The sequence below is a fragment of the Belonocnema kinseyi genome, chromosome 8, assembly GCF_010883055.1.
Source record: "Belonocnema kinseyi isolate 2016_QV_RU_SX_M_011 chromosome 8, B_treatae_v1, whole genome shotgun sequence".
In the NCBI taxonomy this organism is placed as follows: Eukaryota; Metazoa; Arthropoda; class Insecta; order Hymenoptera; family Cynipidae; genus Belonocnema; species Belonocnema kinseyi.
This window is the reverse complement of record NC_046664.1, coordinates 78,000,390-78,019,516: the sequence shown is the minus strand read 5'-3', so window position 1 is coordinate 78,019,516 and position 19,127 is coordinate 78,000,390. Positions and strand designations below refer to the sequence as shown.

General features: G+C 22.8%; 1 protein-coding gene across 2 annotated transcripts in view; it reads left to right on the top strand.

The window, feature by feature from the left end:
* The window catches only part of LOC117178250 (superoxide dismutase [Cu-Zn], chloroplastic-like), a 64,243-nt gene that overhangs the window by 27,668 nt on the left and 17,448 nt on the right, over positions 1-19,127 (top strand). The window contains exon 1 of one of the 2 annotated variants that reach the window (XM_033369593.1): positions 5,707-5,727. The exons of the other annotated variant lie outside the window; for it this stretch is intronic. The gene's annotated coding sequence lies outside the window, so the exon portion shown is untranslated. Of the gene's footprint in view, positions 1-5,706; positions 5,728-19,127 lie in introns of those variants that run through there. 2 annotated transcript variants of the gene reach the window in all.

Sequence of the window (19,127 nt, the reverse complement as noted above, 5' to 3'; positions counted from 1 at the left end):
ATTTTTAATATTTCAAATTCTAGAAATTCAACAACTTTGACTTCGTAGAATTCCATAAAGTAATATAATTTTAATTATTTAATTTTGAACACCCTATTTTCAAACATTTTAATCTGGATTTGCTCGAATTCGAGATCCTTCAGGTGAAATAAAGTGTTCAATTTAGAATATTTTAATTTACAAATGATTTTATTTCCACTCTTTTACAATAAAATTCACGAATTTCTAAACATTTCGCGGAAATTTTTGCAATTTTTAAAGCTTCGGATTAGACATTTTTCAATTTCAAATTATAAAACTTTAAACGCTTATATTTAAAAATAATACAGATTCAGTTATTTTCTATTCTATTCGCAATATTTTCCTTTTTTAATTTCATCCAATCAAAAATTGATTGATATAGGATATTTTTAATTCAAAATTATTTAATATTTTTTACTTTAAACGGTTTGAATTCAAAAGTATTCAGCATTGTTTCCTAAATAATCATTATTCTTTGATCTAATAAAAATTTCTCTAATCAATTTCAGTCCTAATCACTATTTTATTATGTGATAACAATTTGAAATTCTAGAATTTCAAAATATTTAGAATTTATGTGATAAATTTTGTTTTTGATTACAACATTTTTATTTTTTAATTACTTCGAATTCAAATTATTTAAATTATCCAATTTAAAAAATTTTTCTCGGAAATTTCGCAATTTTTAAAAACCTTTCATTTAAAACTTTAAATTTCAAAAAAAATTCAAATGTTTAAAGTTTCAGTTTAATTTTTAGAATAATTTTTTATTTAATAGTTTTAAAAAGATAAATAAGTTTTGTGATTAATTTTTAAATGAATTTTAAATTTCTTTACACTTTCAATGTTTGGAATTTAAAAAAAAAATCTTATCGCGCGCTTCGTGTTCGTGCATTTGTTGCTAGAAATTATTATCCGCCTCCGGTTCAAATTTCACGATGCCTGAAAAAGGTACCAGGGACTTTGAATCAGAGGCCATCCAATAAAAAAACTGCATAGTATAAAACTTCTAATCACACGTTTCTGGAAGAACAGTTCCGTTAAACTGTCACTAAATTATCCTCCATTAAAACGCCGTTATTGTGAATTATAAATTTTATTTACTTTTTTTTCATTTTCAAAAAAAAGTCATCTTGAGTAACAGAATTCCGCAAAAGTCACCAGAGTCAAAGATTAATTTAAATTAAAGTTGTTGCCAGAAAACATTAGGTTTTCTTGAAAAATAAATAAATTAAAAAATAAACGGTTTAAATTTAAAAAAAAAAATTATTTTTTATTTTTTAAATATAATTATACTTTTTTTAATAACTGCGATGCAACACATATTTTAAGCAGAATTATATAAATCTTTGAAATCAAAATTGGGCAAGCAATTTGAGAAAATAAATAATAATAAAATACATACACCATGAAATTCGTTAAAAAAGTATTATACGGACATTTTTAAATACATTTCAAAAATCCACAGTAGATATTGCACAGCTTGGCAGAATTAAATAAAAAATCTCCTACAGCTAGCAATTTTTTAATAAAATTATTTTAATATAAAATTCAATCACGCCGAATATTATATATTTGAATATATTTTATTATGAATATTTTTTTTCAAATTTTTTAAACAATTTACAGTAAAAATAGTTAATCTTTAAACTAGGAAAAGGGAATTTTCAACATAATTGTTAAATTTCTTACCAAAATAATGGACCTTTAATTTTTAAAAACTAATTGTGAAGAAAAATGGTAATAGTTGATATTTCCACAAAACATATTTTAATTTTCACTAAAAAAATTTTAAACCTAACCAAAATATATAAATTTCTAAGAAAATAGTTGAATTTTTGAAAAAGAAAGATTTTTAAATCAATAAAGATACAAAATATGATCCAAAATGTTAAGTTTTTAAGTCACAAAGATCAGTTTTCTAGAAAAAATGGAATAGATAAATTTTTAGTAACAAAATTAATTTTCAACAAGAAAAAAAACGAATTTCGTGCAAAATTTGTTATTTTTTGAACCAAAGAAATAAAGTTTTAAATCAAGGGATGCATCTTTAATCGAAAAAATTAATTTTTAACCAAATAGATTAATTTTCAAGATAGAAGATGAATTTCTTACAAAAAAATGACAAATTTTCAATAAAATTGATGAATTTTAAACTGAAAAAAGACGAATTTCTTAGTAACAATATAATAGTTTAATTTTAATTTAAGTAAATAAGGTGCCAAACGAATAATATAAAATTTTAATGATATATTTCAATAAAATTGTAAAAAAGGGTTCAACAAAAAATGGAATTGTTAAATTTTTAGTTAAAAAATTAATTTGAAATATAAACACTTATTCTTAAGCAGGGAAATGAAATTTTAACAAAAATAATTTATCATCTACTAAAAAAGAATGATTTTTAACAGAATACATGAACATTAAAACAAATGTTTCACGTTTGGATTAAAAATATCAACCATATAGTGGAATTTTTAACCAAGAAGGTTAATTTTCTTAAAAATAGATGAATTTTCAACAAAAAATGAAATATTTTAATTTTAAGTCAGAAAAAAAAGTTTTTAAAGAAATTGCATATTTTAAAAATAACTGATTTTTAACCAAAGAAATTAAATTTTAAACAAAAACATTACATTTTTACCAAAAAATAATAATATTTAACAAAATACATCAATTTTCTAACAAAAATTTTAATTTTAAGTGAAATTTTCAACCTACAGTAAAAATGTCTACCAAGAAGGTTCATTTCCAATAAAATAAACGAATTTTTTTTCGAAAAATAGAACAGTTTAATTTTAAATCAGAGCAATCATTTTTAAACCAAAACATTTTTTTAAAACTAAACATAATCGTTGATTTTTCAACCAAAAATTTTAATTAGTCACCAAGAAGAGGAATATTCTATCACAAAAAAAAATTAAACAAAATACAGAAATTTTTAAACAATAAGGTTAATTTTCAACTGATGTAGATTAATTAAATGGTACTAAGTGAAGTTGATTGCACATTTTTAGAATAAAAATGTTACACTTTTAATTTTATAGTGAACTTTTTCTGATATAAATTATTTCAATGTTTTAAAAATGAGAAGAAATTTTGTTTGCCTTAGCAAAAAACTTGACCTATTTGTTTGATTCTAACTGCAGAATTTATTCAGTGTTTACCACAAAAACTTTAATTTTAAAAAATTCGTCATAACGTTTTTTTAGTCGCAGGAAAATCTTTTTTAATTTACAAATTCAAAAATTAAACGGGAGAAATTATTCGATTGCAAGTTTTTTTTTCAAATTACAAACCACAACTTTTTTTGGTTGACTGAATTGACATAATTAATTGGCGTTAAGAAATCATACATTTATTATTTTTGTGAATAAATTATTTTTATTAATAATTTTAATTTCAATAAAAACCAACCAAGCAGAATTGTAAAGAATCTCTCTGGTAATTAAATTGAAACTAATCATTAGGATTTTTTTAGAATTACCGTTTTCACCTAAAATTAAAGATTAAACATAAAATTGCGTATAAATTTTCTTAAATAAACAATTTCAACTCCATTAATTCTTTCCTTCAAATTGTTCTTAGATTTCTCCTTAAAAATCCGAAGAAATTATAATTGGATCTATTATCATTGATTTTTTAAATTATAAAAAATAATCTAAAATTAGAAATTTAAAAAAATGTTGTGTTGAATTCTCTTTTTATTTATTATACGAGAAATCCGACTGTTACAACGATAATTTTTATTCTTACCTTTTTTTCATAATATCTCTTTAGTTGCATGTTCCTTTGATTTACTCCGAAATCATCTTAAGCCCGAAGTTTTTATTTTTTACCAAAAAATATTTACAATTGAAATGTTTGATTTTTACATTTATTAGTTTACATCTAAAGTCTCATACAATAGCAATTTCGGGAGATGCCTCGCACTGGACTTGCTGCCTATAAAACGTAAACATCTTTTCTTTTTTAATTTTCTTTTGTGACTTTTTATAGAAAATGTAGTGTTTGTTTCAATTCTATAAAAAAAAAAACATTAAATTTGAAAAAAAAATTGTTGGACTAATGAAACAAGGTACACAAAAAACTAAAACAAAATCTGTTCAGCCAAAAAAAGATCTACAAATTTGTTGACAATCATTTTTTTATGGGAAGTGTAGTTTTAGTTTGAATATTAAAAAATACAATTTTTAATTTTAAAATTGATCTACAAACAACACAAGATATGAAAAAAATTAATAGACAAAAGTTGTTTAGCCAAGAAAGATCGACAAATTTGTTTATTATGATCTTTAGATAGAAATGGTAGATTTTCTTTTAATCTTAAAAAATAAATTTAAAAAAAGACAAACTAAAATTTTCGGAAAAAAACACGTTATAAATTAATACGCTCTAGGCGCGCTGAAACTTGCGAGGTGGAAAATCTTGAAAAGTGTTGAATTCACTTTTTAGTGATCTTTTAAGGAGAAATAACTTTTTTTGTGAACTATTTTCGTATCTCGCTTACTTTTTTCAGAAAATGAGAATTTCTGATATTTAAAAAAATCTTCATTATTTTATTATTCAGAAAATTTAAAAAATTTCCTATTTTGTTAGAAATTAATTTTTAAAATTTTTAATTATCTCTTTTGCAGAAAATTGAACTTTTTGTCAAAAATCCACTTAAGTTTTGATTGATGATTTAATATTGTAACTGAAAATTTAACGATCACATTATAATTTTGTTCGAAGACCTAATCGGGTGCTAGATAGTCTTTTAGGTCAAAGAATTATTCTTATTTTTGAATACAAATATTTTTTCGCTCCGTTCCAAAAATATACAGGGTGTTTAAATTCATAAAAAATTAAAAATGTACAGTAAAAGCAAACTATATTTTTCAACAATTTAAAATAGATTTTTACAAATTTATATTTTTTATTTAATTTTTACCCAAACGTTTAACTTCTACTCAGCGCCACAATACCAGTCGATCTTCATGACCGCGCCACATTGTCGGTCAGGACGTCCTGTCCTTGCCCCGAATAGTTCCCTTATAAATTTCTGAACAGGTGGTTAAAAATAAACTTTTTTTTTAAGTCAACTGTCTTCTAAATTTTTTTCGTCATTTTTATTTTTATTATTATCAATTTAAAAATTTTTTAAACATTTGTAAAAAATAATCACCAATGTTTCAGCACTCATCCAGCACCTTATTAGGGCAAAAAATTAATACAAAATATTTTGAACAGGCAGAAACAGCAACGAACCCACGATGCTCTCTAGATGCCCTCGTGGTTCCGTTGCTGTTCCTGCCTGCTCTAATTTTTTTCGCCTTGACAAGACAGCTGTATAAGTGCTAAAACGTTGGTAAATATTTTTTTAAATTGTGATTTGATAATTATCAAAATAAAAAAGATGAAAGAAATAAAAAGAGAAGTAACGGGATTTGGTTTGTTGCCTTCTCATTTTTCTTTCCTCTTTTTTTGTTGTTTTATTTTTCATAGATATTTTTATTTTTTTGGCCAGCAAGGGGGATGGGGATAAAAAACCTAAAATTTGAAAGATAGTTTCTGGACGGTCTGATCTGTAACAAATAAAAATGTTTGCAACCGATTCGCAAAGAGGAAGGAGTTGGGAGGGCGATGGAAGTGAGTTGCACTAATATAAGCAGAGCAAGGCTCAGCATCCGCAGTCAGACTGTGTCCGCAATCAAATCATAATCGGTAGGTTCGTTGCACTTTTTTAGACCCATTATGATTTTTTTCGATTTTATCTCGAATTTTCAAGTTCTGTATTAAAAAAATCTAAAAATCCAAATAGCAGCGAATAATTATTAGTTATTATAAAAGGTCCTAATTTAGGCTTCTAGTATATAAAATCTTGTGTTTCGCGCTTCAGCGACTAACTGTTTAAACAATTCAAATTATTTCCAGGATTATTATTTAATTATTTCTTGGAAATTTGAAATGTAGAAACGTTTTTTAAATTTTTGATTTTTCCAATTGTTTATATTTTTCCCATTACTTAATATTGAGGTGTTTAATATTGAGAATCTAAAGTTTTTCAATAAATTAATTATTAAAATAGGGTCGATTTCAAATATTTGAGAAGATTCTTGCTTTAAACTGAAAAAAATATCAGCAAAAAATATTTTTAATTTTGTTTTGAAGTGTGTGAAATTTTCCACATTTTCCTTAAGCACGGGTAAGTGTAGTCCATGTACAAAAAAACACAATAAAATCTTAATTTTAAGACATTTCTCTTTGTTTCTAATTCTTGGTCCGAAATCAAAAATTTGTGTGAAAAATTAATTTTATTTTCTAAGCGAAATTTTTAGGTTTCTAACCTTACATATTAAAAGTATTAAAAATTAGATTGAATGTTCATTAATACTATTATTCTTTAGTGTATACATTTTTTAAATCGCTAAACTAATTAATAGAGTTTGAATTGAATCAATAGCGGCCAACAACAAAATCCAATTTTTTTTGTTGAGCAAATTCTTTTTGGTTAAATAGTCTACTATTATATTTTTGCTTGACAATTATTCTGGTTTGTTTAATAACTTTATTATTTGTTTGAAAATGTAATTATTTCGATATAAATTGCTTATATTTATGTTGAAAAGTCATCGTTTTTTTATGAAAATTTAAATACATTGTGGAAAATTAAAATGTTTAGGTTGAAAATTCATTTTAAAATTCCATTATTTTTATGTAAATTCAAGAGTCTTATTAAAAGTTATAATTTTCATTTCAAAAATTAATTATTTTAATACAATTAAAAAAGGTTTGGAAAAAATTCATCCATTTTTCATGAAAATTCATATGCTTTGTCGCAAATTCATCCTTCTGGGTTGAAAATTCAAGTATTTGGTTCAAAATTATCCTGCGTTTAAAAATTAACTATTCTATTTAAAAATCATCTCTTCGAATTGCAATTTTATTTTATTTTTTTTTAAGCTGCCTTTTGGTTTCCAATTTAATTATTTAAAAGAAAAATGAACAATATTTTAGAGAAAGGTAATTATTTTTTAAAGGAAATTGATTTGATTTGTTAAAAATTCGTCTTTTTGGGTGGAAAACTGAACAATTTGGTTGAAAATTAAATTTTTTGTTAAAGGTTCAATAAATGAAATAAAAAATTTTTTCTTCGTTGAAAATTTAACTGATTTTTAAAACGTTAGTCTCTTCAGGTTAAAAATTTATCTATTTAATTCCAAATTAAAATTTTTTGTTAATTTAACGATTTGTACAAAAAATCGTATCTAAAATATATTTCTTTGTTGAAAATTTAACAACTTTGCACAAAATTCGTCTTTTCTGGTTAAAAATGCAACTGATTTCCTTAGAATTATTTAATTTTTGGTGAAAAATTTAGCTACTTGATTAAATCAAAATATTTTGTTTAAAGTTCCATCATTATAGTTGCAAATTTAACTATTTTTTTACTTATTATCTTTTTTTGGTTAAAAATTAATCGTTTTTGTTCCCAAATTAAAAAAAAAAATTTATATCGACTTTAAGATGTATAAAAATTCTAAATAATGATTTTTAAAAAATACAAAAATTAATAAAAAAAAATCCAGACAAATTTTATTTCTATAACTGCGCGATCAAAATTAACATTATTAAAAATTTTATTATTTATAATTTTCTAAAGCCTCAAAAAAGTTAAAGTTTAAAAAATCTATAGAAATAATTTTACGTATTAGTAAAATTAATCATTCATAATTAATTACAATAAATCAAGCTCTCAAATTTAAAAGCGCATCAAACATTTTAATATAAACTTTTTTTAATTGATCTTGAGAAAGTATGCTTAATCATATTTATTATTTATTTTAATAATAACATTTTATTAAAAATACAATCATCTCATTAAAAATTCATTCATTTAGTAGAATTTATTTTTTTTCTATACAATTATTTAATGAAAATTTTAACTGTTTTTTTCTTTAAAAATTTACCTTTTTTAGTTAAAAATTCATATATTTTGTTTAAATTTGGTTTTTTTGGTTGAAAATGAATTTAATAAAATGAGAATTGGATTATTAAATTTTCGATACAAAGTTTGACTTTTTTTGGTTTCTAAGTTAATCTCTTTTGATCTTTAATTTTTCAGATGGAAATTGGGTTTTTAACTAAAAATTCAACTATTTCACTTTTGTATAAAAATTTATTTATTTTAGTCTAAAAGTCAACAATTTGGTTAAAACTTCATATATGTGGTAGAAAATTCCCGCTTTTGTAGAAAATCAATTTTCTTAACTTGAAATAAATATTTTTGGTTGAAAACTCAACCATCTTGTAAAAAATGTATCCATTTTGGAAAAACCAATTGTTTGTTATTAACAAGAAAAATCGTTATTAAAAAATTGAACTGTTTCATTTTTGGTTAAAAATTTACCTTTTTTGGTTAAAAATTCACATATTTTGTTAAAATTTTCATTTTTTGTATTGAAGATGCATTTCATCATATAAAAATTTATTTATTCCATTTTTGGTCAAAAATTGGACTCTCTTTGGTTGAAAATTAAACCTTTTTGGTTAAAAAATTAATCTATTTTGATGATAATAAATTTTTTTATTTAGAAATTAGTTAAAAATTCATTTATTTTGTTGAAAAATCGTTTCTTGGGTTAAAAATTAATTTCATAAATTAAGGATTCAAGTATTCCTCTATTGTTTAAAAATTTGAATTTTTTGGTAGAAAATCAATCTATTTTGATATTTAATTTTTTTTAGTTAGAAATTAGTTCTTTTTTTTTTACAAAATTTAACTTTTTCATTTGTAGTTACAGATTTATCCTTTTTTTCGAAAATTCAACGATTTGGTTGAAAATTTGTTTTATTTTTGTAGAAAATTTATTTTCTTTCTTGCTAATTAATTTCTTTTTTTTTGAAAATTAAGCTATCTTGATAAAAGTTTACCCATTTTGGAGAAAATTTGTTTTTTGTCTATCAATCAAATTCTTTAAAATAATTGTATAAGTTAAAGATTCCTAAGTTTACTTTAAAATTCACCTTTCTGATCGAAAATTTCACTATTTTGTTGAAAATACTTTTTTTTGTGGAAAATGAGTTTTTTTTACTGAAAATTTAACTATTCTATTTTTGTTTGAATGTTTGAATGTCATCTTTTTTGTATTTGAAAGTAGCATTACTTTGTGAAAAATAAATATTCAATTGAATGCTGAACTACAATGAAAATTTTAAATAAAAAAAAAATAATTTTTTTACACAATTGTTTAATTTTCAACAAATTATATTAATTTTCAACCAAATTGTCGAATTTTCAATTAAAGAGTTAAGTTTCCTTAAAAAGTTTAGTTTTGATTCAAGAATCTTAATTTTTTATCAAAAAAGAATAACTATTGTAAAAAAATTCATTCTCAACCTAAAAAATAACTTTTTAACAAAATTGTTAAATTTTTATCAAAATGGAAAAACTTTCAAACAAAATCATACATTTTCAAATAAGGAGATTCATTTTTAACTAATTGTATAATTCTCTACAAACCAGATAAATTTTGAACCAAAGAGGACGAATATTTAACTAAAAATTTTATATTCATTACATATTTCGGTTCATATTTCAACTAAAATAGATTTGAATTTTAGATAAGTCAATTTTTGCAACTAAATGTTGAAAATAATCATAGTTTTGAAATAAAATATAATTTGGTCATTGATTGGAGCCGTAAATTTGTTTAAAAAAAACCACATTGGATTATTTAAACAATTAATTTTTATTAATTTTTGAAATTTCTAAAAAAATTTCAAGAAATGTCCACTTCTTTCAAAAATCAATATCCTATGCATAGCTTATATATCATTTTGGTACTTTTTTTTCTAATTTCTAACTAATTTGTAATTTTGAGACAATTAGTTTTCACCAAAAATATTTTAAAACTCACTCTTTCTAAATTAAACATAATATTGAATAATTTCGAGGATTCATAAGTTTTGCTGAAAACTTTGTGTCATTGTTTATAAGATTAATTAATTGGCGTACTATTAAATAAATCACAAAAGTTGTAATGAAATTTTTATTATAAATGTATTTCATTTTTGTATTCTTCATATTTTTAATACATTAACCTTGATTTTATTATAAAAAAGTACATTCAATAATAAAAATTATGATTCAAGTTTTGACATTTTCTTTGAATAGCATTACTAAGGAGGAAAATAGAATAATTAAAAAATGTAACTACTTCCTTAAAATTACATTTTCTTGTAGCTAAACATTAACTTTTCAAACGAAAATTTCACTATGCCAGATTTAATGAAAAATTGATCTTTTCTGGATGAAAAGTCCTCTTTTTGTTTTGAAAATTCATCTATTTTGATAAAAACTTCATATTTCTCTGGTAGAAGATGCAACTTTTGGATAAAAATAAATTGTTTTTAATTGAAGATTTTACTATTTTGTGACAAACTTTTTTGTTGTAAAAACTTAATTATTGTAACTGAAAATTTTAACAAATTATTTTGGTGTAATAGACAATTTTTTAAATGTAAAATTAATGTATTTTGTGAAAAATTTGAATATTTGTTCCGAAAATTAATCTGACTGTTGAAAAATTCATATTTTCGAAATTGGAACAATTGGGGTTCAACTTAATAATTATTAGAATTGTTTAACCCCTAAATTGGTGAAACGTGGAGCAATAATATTTTCACAATAATTTATTTTTTTAATTATTTATTTATGACTTTTTGCGATCAAGAGAAAATTTTTTATTTTAAATCATATAATAATTAATCAGGCACTTTATCGAACATTTAATTTACTCATTTCACTTTGAAATCAGACACCTTACGAGTGCCGAGAAAGTATAAAAATGTGGTGCGATTTGCAACAAAGTTTTTCTACTCTCTCTCCAAGTTTGTTTATCACCTTTTATAAACGTGTCTTTTCCGGCGAATTAATTTTAATTCGTAATAAAATAATTTTTAAATGTATTTAAACATTATTGATTGTATAGAAAATTTAAATGTTGTAAATGATTGTTTAAAAATTGGAGGCCATTTTAAAAATTAGAAAGTATTTTAATAATTATGAAAGATTTAAAGAGGTTCATTTTTTTTAAAGATTTCTGGGACAATTTAAAATTCTTTTTATTTATTTTTTCCGAAGTTTCGAAACGATTCAAAAATAAAAGTTTTTAAGATTTTGTTATTTTTTTTTAAGGTTTCACGCAAAAAATGTTAGGTTCCTAAGAAAAATTAAAATAATTTTTTATTTCAAAACATTCATTTTAAGAGATTATTTAAAAACATATCAAAAAATTAAAAAAAATCTTTTTTAAAGATTAGAAAGTTTTGAAGGACTCAGCAGATTAAGAAAAAAATTTTTATTAATATCCAAGTCAAATTTTTTAATGATTTTTTATTTTGAAAATTTAAATAATAAAAACTTTTTGTTTTGTGAGACCTTCTAAGCCTTCTATTTTTTTAATTATTCACATTTTTCCTAATTTTTTTCTAAATACTGGAAAATTCAAATAAGTTGCCTTTATGATCTTTCTGACTCTTCTTTGACAATTTTTCTCAGATTTTTTCAGATGTTTCAGATAATCTTTTTAACTGAATTTTTCAAAATAAGAAATTATTTAAATTTATTTTAGGTACATAATGAAATTTTTTATTTCTGTTAAACCTTACAAAATTCTTTAATTTCTCTTAAAATTATTATTCGGTGAAAATTAAAAAACATTTCAAATTTGTTAAGACAACTTAAAAAAGTATAATCTCAAATCTTTTTTAATTGCTAAAATACTTTTTTTTAAATTCATTAATTTTTTATTTTCGATGTTAATTAAAAGCTTCTTTTTGTCATTCTTTTTTTCACACATTTTACAAAAATTTTCTCTAAAACAAATAAACTTATGAAGCTAGGTCAATTATTAGCGGAATAAAATGGTGAAAAAAATACTTTTTTCCCAATATAAGAAAACTAAAAAACTCAAAAATGAAAAATCTAAAAATTCTAAAATTGCCAACAAATTAAAATCGCTGATCTGAAAAATTCAAGAAAAATAAAATTCCCGGCAATTTATGACATTACCGAATTTTTAAACTGCTCAAATAAAATTTTCGGCAGTTTTGTCGTTCCGGAAAATACAATTTTCTACTTTGTTCAATTTTCTTTGATTTTGAACAGTTGATTTTAAAAAATGTGTAAAAGTTGAATATTGAAGAAAATTTAAATTGAACTTTCAGCAGTTGTATTTTTTAATTTTAAAAAATGTTATAATTACATAAATTAAGGTTAGAATTGAAAAAATAAACATTTTAGCTCACAAAAACTAATTTGTAGTCTTTTTTTAATTTTAAATTGTTAAAAACTAAACAGTATAAAAAAAAATTTTTTATTTCCCTCAATTTCCAACAGTTTAGATTTCCATTTACAATATTTCGTTTTCTTAAAATTTCAACAGCTCTGAAAGAAGCTACTGAAAATTAAATTTTCCACAATTTTTAACTTTTGGAAATTAAATTTGGTTCAATCTTCAATTTTAAAATTTTAAATTTTGAACTGAATAAAATACCACTTTTGTTATTTTATTTTTAATAGTTTAATTAGCAATTTTACATTAGTATTTATCAAATAAACCATCCAATTCATAAATTTATAGGTGGATTTTTTATGAATTTTTAACTAATGGAAATTACACTGTTCAACATTAAACTGTTAAATTAATAATTTTACCCCATATGCAACAAATAAATGTTTTTTAATTTCGCAAAAATGAATTTTCAATTTTCTTTTATTTCAAACCGTTGAAAGTTCTCTGAAAATTTGCTTTAATTTTGAAAAGTTTAATATTCAATTTTCCTTAGTTTTCAACTTCTAAAAACTCAACTTTGAATATTTTATAGTCAAATTCCTTCAGATTTCAAATTTTTTTATTTTGAACTGTTAACAATTTAATTTTAATTTTTTCAAATATAAACAGTTGAATTATAAATTGTTAATTTCGTTTAATTCTTAGCAATAAAATTATCACTATTATTTGAAAATGTAAGAAAAAAAGTAAATTTTGTGTTAAAAACAATGTTTCAACTGTTATATTAACTTAATTTCATTAGACAATTTAATATATAAACATTGTTATCCATAAAGAATATGGAAAATTGAATTTTTAACAGTTCCAATTGTTGCCAGTGGAATTTTCCACAACTTTCCTCAATTTAAAATCTTGAATTTTATATAAGAAACAATTGCTAATACTTTGTGTTTACACAATTTAATAAATAAACATTACAGTAAAAAATTTTTTGAAAAAAGTGATTTTAATCATCTTCCTTAAAAAAAAAAATTTATTAAAAATTAAAAAACTATATGAGCAGAATGTACAAAAAATTTGTTTAGCAATTTATTAGTAATTTTTGGATTTAGAATTCAGTTGGCTAAAATAATAAAAATTGTAAAAATATATCCTTTTTTTCTTCAAAAGTTTATTCAAGTATCGATTTAACCCCATAGGGTTGTCGACTAAGCCTCGCGACTTTTCGTTCCATAGATTTTTCATCAATTAACTTTTTTTTTAGTAAATGGGAAACAAAACATTTTAGTTAAAAATTATTAGCAATATTTTGTAGCCAACCAAATTCTCGATCCAACCATACCTAATAAGTTGTTGAACAAATTATTTTTTAATTAAAAAAATACTTTTGAGAAAGTGTCTAATTAGCCTCGTTTACTTTAAATTATTTTTTAGCTTTTTTTTTTGTTTTGTGTTTGAAATTCGCAAGAAGAAAAAAAATTCTCTTTCCATAAAAAGTTATTCAGCTTTCATAAAAAAATAAATCAAGATAAGAGCGACGCAATAAAAACGTCAGTAGGTTGTCATTATAATTTCATTGAATGCGAATATAAATACTTGCTTCGTGCAGAGAGTTAGAAAATTGTATATATATAGTAATATAAGTACACCTCGATCTATAAACATAATTGCGATGTAGTTGACTAACTGAATTATACCGATAAAAAGTAACATAAAGATCGATATTGTCGCGCAGGTGTTCTGGATAAACACCTTTAGCGGTTATTGATATTTCCTATTATATTGACCACTGAGGTCGACGTTCTCCACCTCAGAAAAAAAATAGTCCACGATACTACACAAATATGATTTATGAATAATCTGATAAATAAGAAATAAATTATAAATAAGATATAGACAGATTCTTATTTTAATATCTCCAGGAGCTTAGTGGGTAGAAAACCCGACCGGCAATCAGGAGACTCGGGGTTCGACTCCCAGCGGAGCGAGGTGGACGGATTTTTTTTTGTTTTCATTGATAAAATTTAAAAATAAAATTGGATAATTAATAAACTTTTCAAATCCAATCACACTGATATTATTTCTTAATTTTAAATAAAAATAAAAAGTTTAGGAAATAATTTTGTATTTATGATATCAAATTTGTTATGATTAATTAAAAAGTTTTTAAACTGGACAGAAAAATGAAATTATTATTTGAAAACTAATAATATTTTTCAAGTCAAAAATAAATAATAAATAAATAAAATAAAAATAAATTAAGATCAATTTATTTTTATTCTTAGGTTTACCAATTTAAATAATTTCACTACTTGACATTTAAAGCTGAAAATGAATCAATATTACAACTTGAAACTGGAATATTTAGAACATTATAACATTTCAATTAAAATTTTTTATTTGCATTACTAGAAAATGACAAAATGTCAAATTTAATTTTGTATTAAGAGTTTTGTATTTAAAGCAATGCAAATTTGTCAGATTCCCTTATTTCCGGAAAAACTCTGAAATTCTTGAAATCCTGAAATATTTGGAAATCCTTGAATTCTTTGAATATTTTGAATTCCTTAAGTTCCATACATTCGTTACAGGCTCTAAAATCCCTAAAGCTTTCTGAATTTCCTAAAATTACCTGAACTCCGTGAAATCATTTAATATACTGAATTCTTTAAATATTTAGAATTTTTGAAATTCCTTAAATATTTAGAATTCTACAAATTCCTTGAATATTTTCGATTCCTTGAATTTCCTGAATGCATGAAAATCTATGAATTCCTAATTTTTTTGAATTCCGCAAATTCTATAAATTCCCCAAGTTATCGGAAATCTTTAAATCTTTTAGATTCCCTGAAATCCTTAAATATTCGGACTAACTCAAATTCCATAAATTGCTTGAATATCTTGATTTTTCTGAATTCTGGAATATTCTGAATTCCCGGAACGTTCCGAAATTCCTGAAATTATCTTAATTCTGTGAAATAGTTTAATATCCTAAATTTCTTGAATATTCAAAATCTTTCAAATTCCTTAAATATTTAGAATCCTACAAATTCCTTGAATATTCTCAATTCCCTGAATTTTCTGATTGCATAAAAAATATAAATCTATGAATTCCTAATTTCTTTGAATTCTGCAAATTCTCTGAATTCACCACGTTATAGGAAATCTTCGAATCTTCTAGATTCCCTGAGATCCTTGAATATCCGGAATTGCTCAAATTCCACAAATTGCTTGAATTCCTTGATTTCTCTGAATTCTGGAATATTCTCAATTCCCTGAATCTTCTGAAATTCCTTAAATAACCTGAACTGCGTGAAATCGTTTAATATCCTGAATGTCTTGTATATTCAGAATCTTAAAAATTCCTTGAATATTTTCAATTCCTTGAATTTTCTGAATGCATAAAAAGTTCTAATTTCGTCGAATCCCGCAAATTCTCTAAATTTCCTAAGTTATCGAAAATCTTTGAATCTTCTAAATCCCTTGAAATCTTTGAATATCCGAAATTGCTCAAATTTCACAAATTGCTTGAATTCCTTGATTTCTCTGAATTCTGGAATATTCTCAATTCCCTGAATCTTCTGAAATTCCTTAAATAACCTGAACTGCGTGAAATCGTTTAATATCCTGAATGTCTTGTTTATTCAGAATCTTAAAAATTCCTTGAATATTTTCAATTCCTTGAATTTTCTGAATGCATAAAAAGTTCTAATTTCGTCGAATCCCGCAAATTCTCTAAATTTCCTAAGTTATCGAAAATCTTTGAATCTTCTAAATCCCTTGAAATCTTTGAATATTCGGACTTGCTCAAATTCCATTAATTGCTTGAATTTTCTGCATTCCTTGAATTCTCTGAATTCCCTGAATGTTCTGAATTTCCTGAAATTATCTGAATTCCGTGAAATCGTTTAATATCCTGGATTCCTTGAATATTCAGAATCTTATTCTAAATTCTTCGAATATTTATAGTTATACAAATTCTTTGAATATTTTCAATTCCTTGCATTTTCTGAATGCATAAAAATCTCTCAAGTCCTAATTTCTTTGAATCCCGCAAATTATCTGAATTCGTAAGTTATCTTGGATCTTTGATTCTTCTAAATCCCTTAAAATTCTTTAATATTCTGTTTCTCTCAAATTCCATAAATTGCTTAAATTCTCTGAATTCCTTAGATTCTATGAGTTCACTTAATTCCTGAAATATTATGAATTCAGAGAGTTATAAGAATTAAAGAAATTCTACGAATTCAAGGAATTTAAATAATTCAGACAATTTTAATGAAATCAGATACATTTGGGAATTCGAAAGGGATTCAGTTTATTTGATTGTAATTAAAATTTAATTTAAAAAATTTGAAACCCAATATGTTTGAAATAGTTTTTCAATTTTTTAAAACTTAAGGTGTGTGTATATTTGTTTACATATTTTCAATTTTCTGCAATTTTTGATCTTTGATAATTCAATTTTTAATTTTCTTTAATTTTTAGCAATTTAATAAATAATCATTTCTATAATAAAACTTTTTTTTAAAGTTAATTTTTTCGCATTCTTAAATAATGAAAATTAAGCCTTGGAAAATGAAACTGTTAAAAAATAAACTTTGAATTTCATTCAATTTCCAACATTAAAATTTTCTTAAATTTTCAATATATGATTTATCAAAAGTTAAACATTAAACTCTTGACGATAAAATGAAAAAACGAATTTTGTAATTTAAAAAATGTTGAAATATTATATTTACACAATTTTATAAGAGGATTTAGTCCATAAATATTTGAATCCATATATTTTTTTATTGAAAACTTTTTTTGAAAATTCGTCGCTGTTGGTCAATAATATAATTAACTAATTTTGACGACCCTGTTTGCCAATGGAGACCCATTTTTGAGATAATCGACTTTTTCACCATATTTTTGTTTAAGGATTGAAATGTTTAATTATTAAATTCTCATGTTAAAATATGTAAATATAACTATTTTGAACACTCATTTTTAATAAAAAAATTCAATTAAAAAGAAGAGAATATTAAAAATTAGATAAATTTGCAAATTGAATTATATAATATTTAAATGCTACGCATTTTCGACTCTGGAATATTCCTTAATTTTAAACAGTTGCATTTTCAACTTTCTTTAATTTTCAACTGTTCACAGTTTAATTTTCTTTAATTTTTAATACTCTGATTATTAATCTCTAAAAATTCTACAAAAAAGCGAATTTTGTATTAAAAACTAGAGATAAAAATAGAACTCTGACATAATTTCAGATAAAAATTTAATAAACAAACATTTTAATTCATGAAAACTTCTTTTTTTAAACCGACATCGTCAATTTTCATGTGTTTAAAATTGAATTTTCTTCTTTTTTTGGAAAACTGAAAATTTAAATTCTAAAAATTGTATTTTGAATAATATATTTTTTTATTATCTTCAGATTTTAGTTTTCTTTAATTTTCAACCCTTGAAAATTCAATTTTCATATTTTTTCGATTTTCCATTATCGGATTGAAAAAGCCGAATTTCATATTTAAAAAACGGTTGAAAATATTGCACAGAATTAACTAAAAAGTATTTCAATTTATAAAAACTCTTTTTTATAAAATTCAATTTTTTCGAATTTTTGAGTGTTTAAAATTAAACGGTTAAAAATTGAAGTGTTGAAAGGTGAATCTTCAATTTTCTTTAACTTTATGAAGATTTTGATAAGGAAAAATTTCCATTATTCAAAACTTTTTGTTTTTAAAGTCGGTTTGTTCGAATTTGCATTTTTTTAGATTCAAGTCTTAATATTTTGAACTATTTTAAAAGCAATTAACAATTTTCTTTAATTTTCAGTTATTTAAAACTCTGTTTTATTTAATTTCTAAATTTTGAAAAGTCAGTTTGTCTCAATTTCAGAATTGAATAAATAATCATTTTAAATCATTAAACATTTTTTAATTAGATTTTTTCAATCCTTTTATCCTTCACTTTTTGAAAATTAAGCTGCTCAAATTAAACTGTGAAAAAATGACTTTTAAATTTTAGGAAATTCATTCATTTGTAACATTCGAATTATCGAAAATTAAAACAATAAACTGTTTAAAATCATACAAAAATGGGAATTTTCATTTTTTTTAAACTGTTAAAAATATTATATGGACATAATTGCATCCGAGAATTTAATAAATAAATTATAGTTGTTTAAAAAAAATGGTCAATTTTTTTAAAACGGTGGGACTAAAAAATCCCGAAAAATAAAATTTCCGATACTGTGAAATTCCTAAATTAGAAAATTCTCGATTAGTCAAATTCGCGAATAATAAAATTGCCGAAAAATAAAAATACCGTTTTGGAAAATTCCCAAATAATAAAATGCACGAATAATAAAATTACTGAAAAATAAAAATACCGAATTGGAAAATTTCCGAAAAATAAAATTTACCAGTAATAAAATTGCCGAAAACTAAAAATACCGAATTGGAAAATTCCAGATTAATAACATTTTCGAATAATAAAATTTCAGAATTATAAAAATCCCGAATTACAAAATTCCCGAATAATAAAATTCTTGACAGTTTCTAATATCACCGAATTGGAAAATTCCCGAATATTAAAATTCCCGACAGTTTATAATATTACCGAATTGGAAAATTCCCGAATAGTAAAATTCGAGACAGCGAATGCCGACCGTGCCAAGCGCACGTTTTTACAAATTTGGTAGGTGATACAAAACTTAATTCTTCTTTCAAAGCAAAAATTATTGCTTACATTTTTACGCTTTTCTTGAAATGTGAATAATATTTTTAAATAAAAAAAATACAAAAAGATTTCGCAAAAATGTAA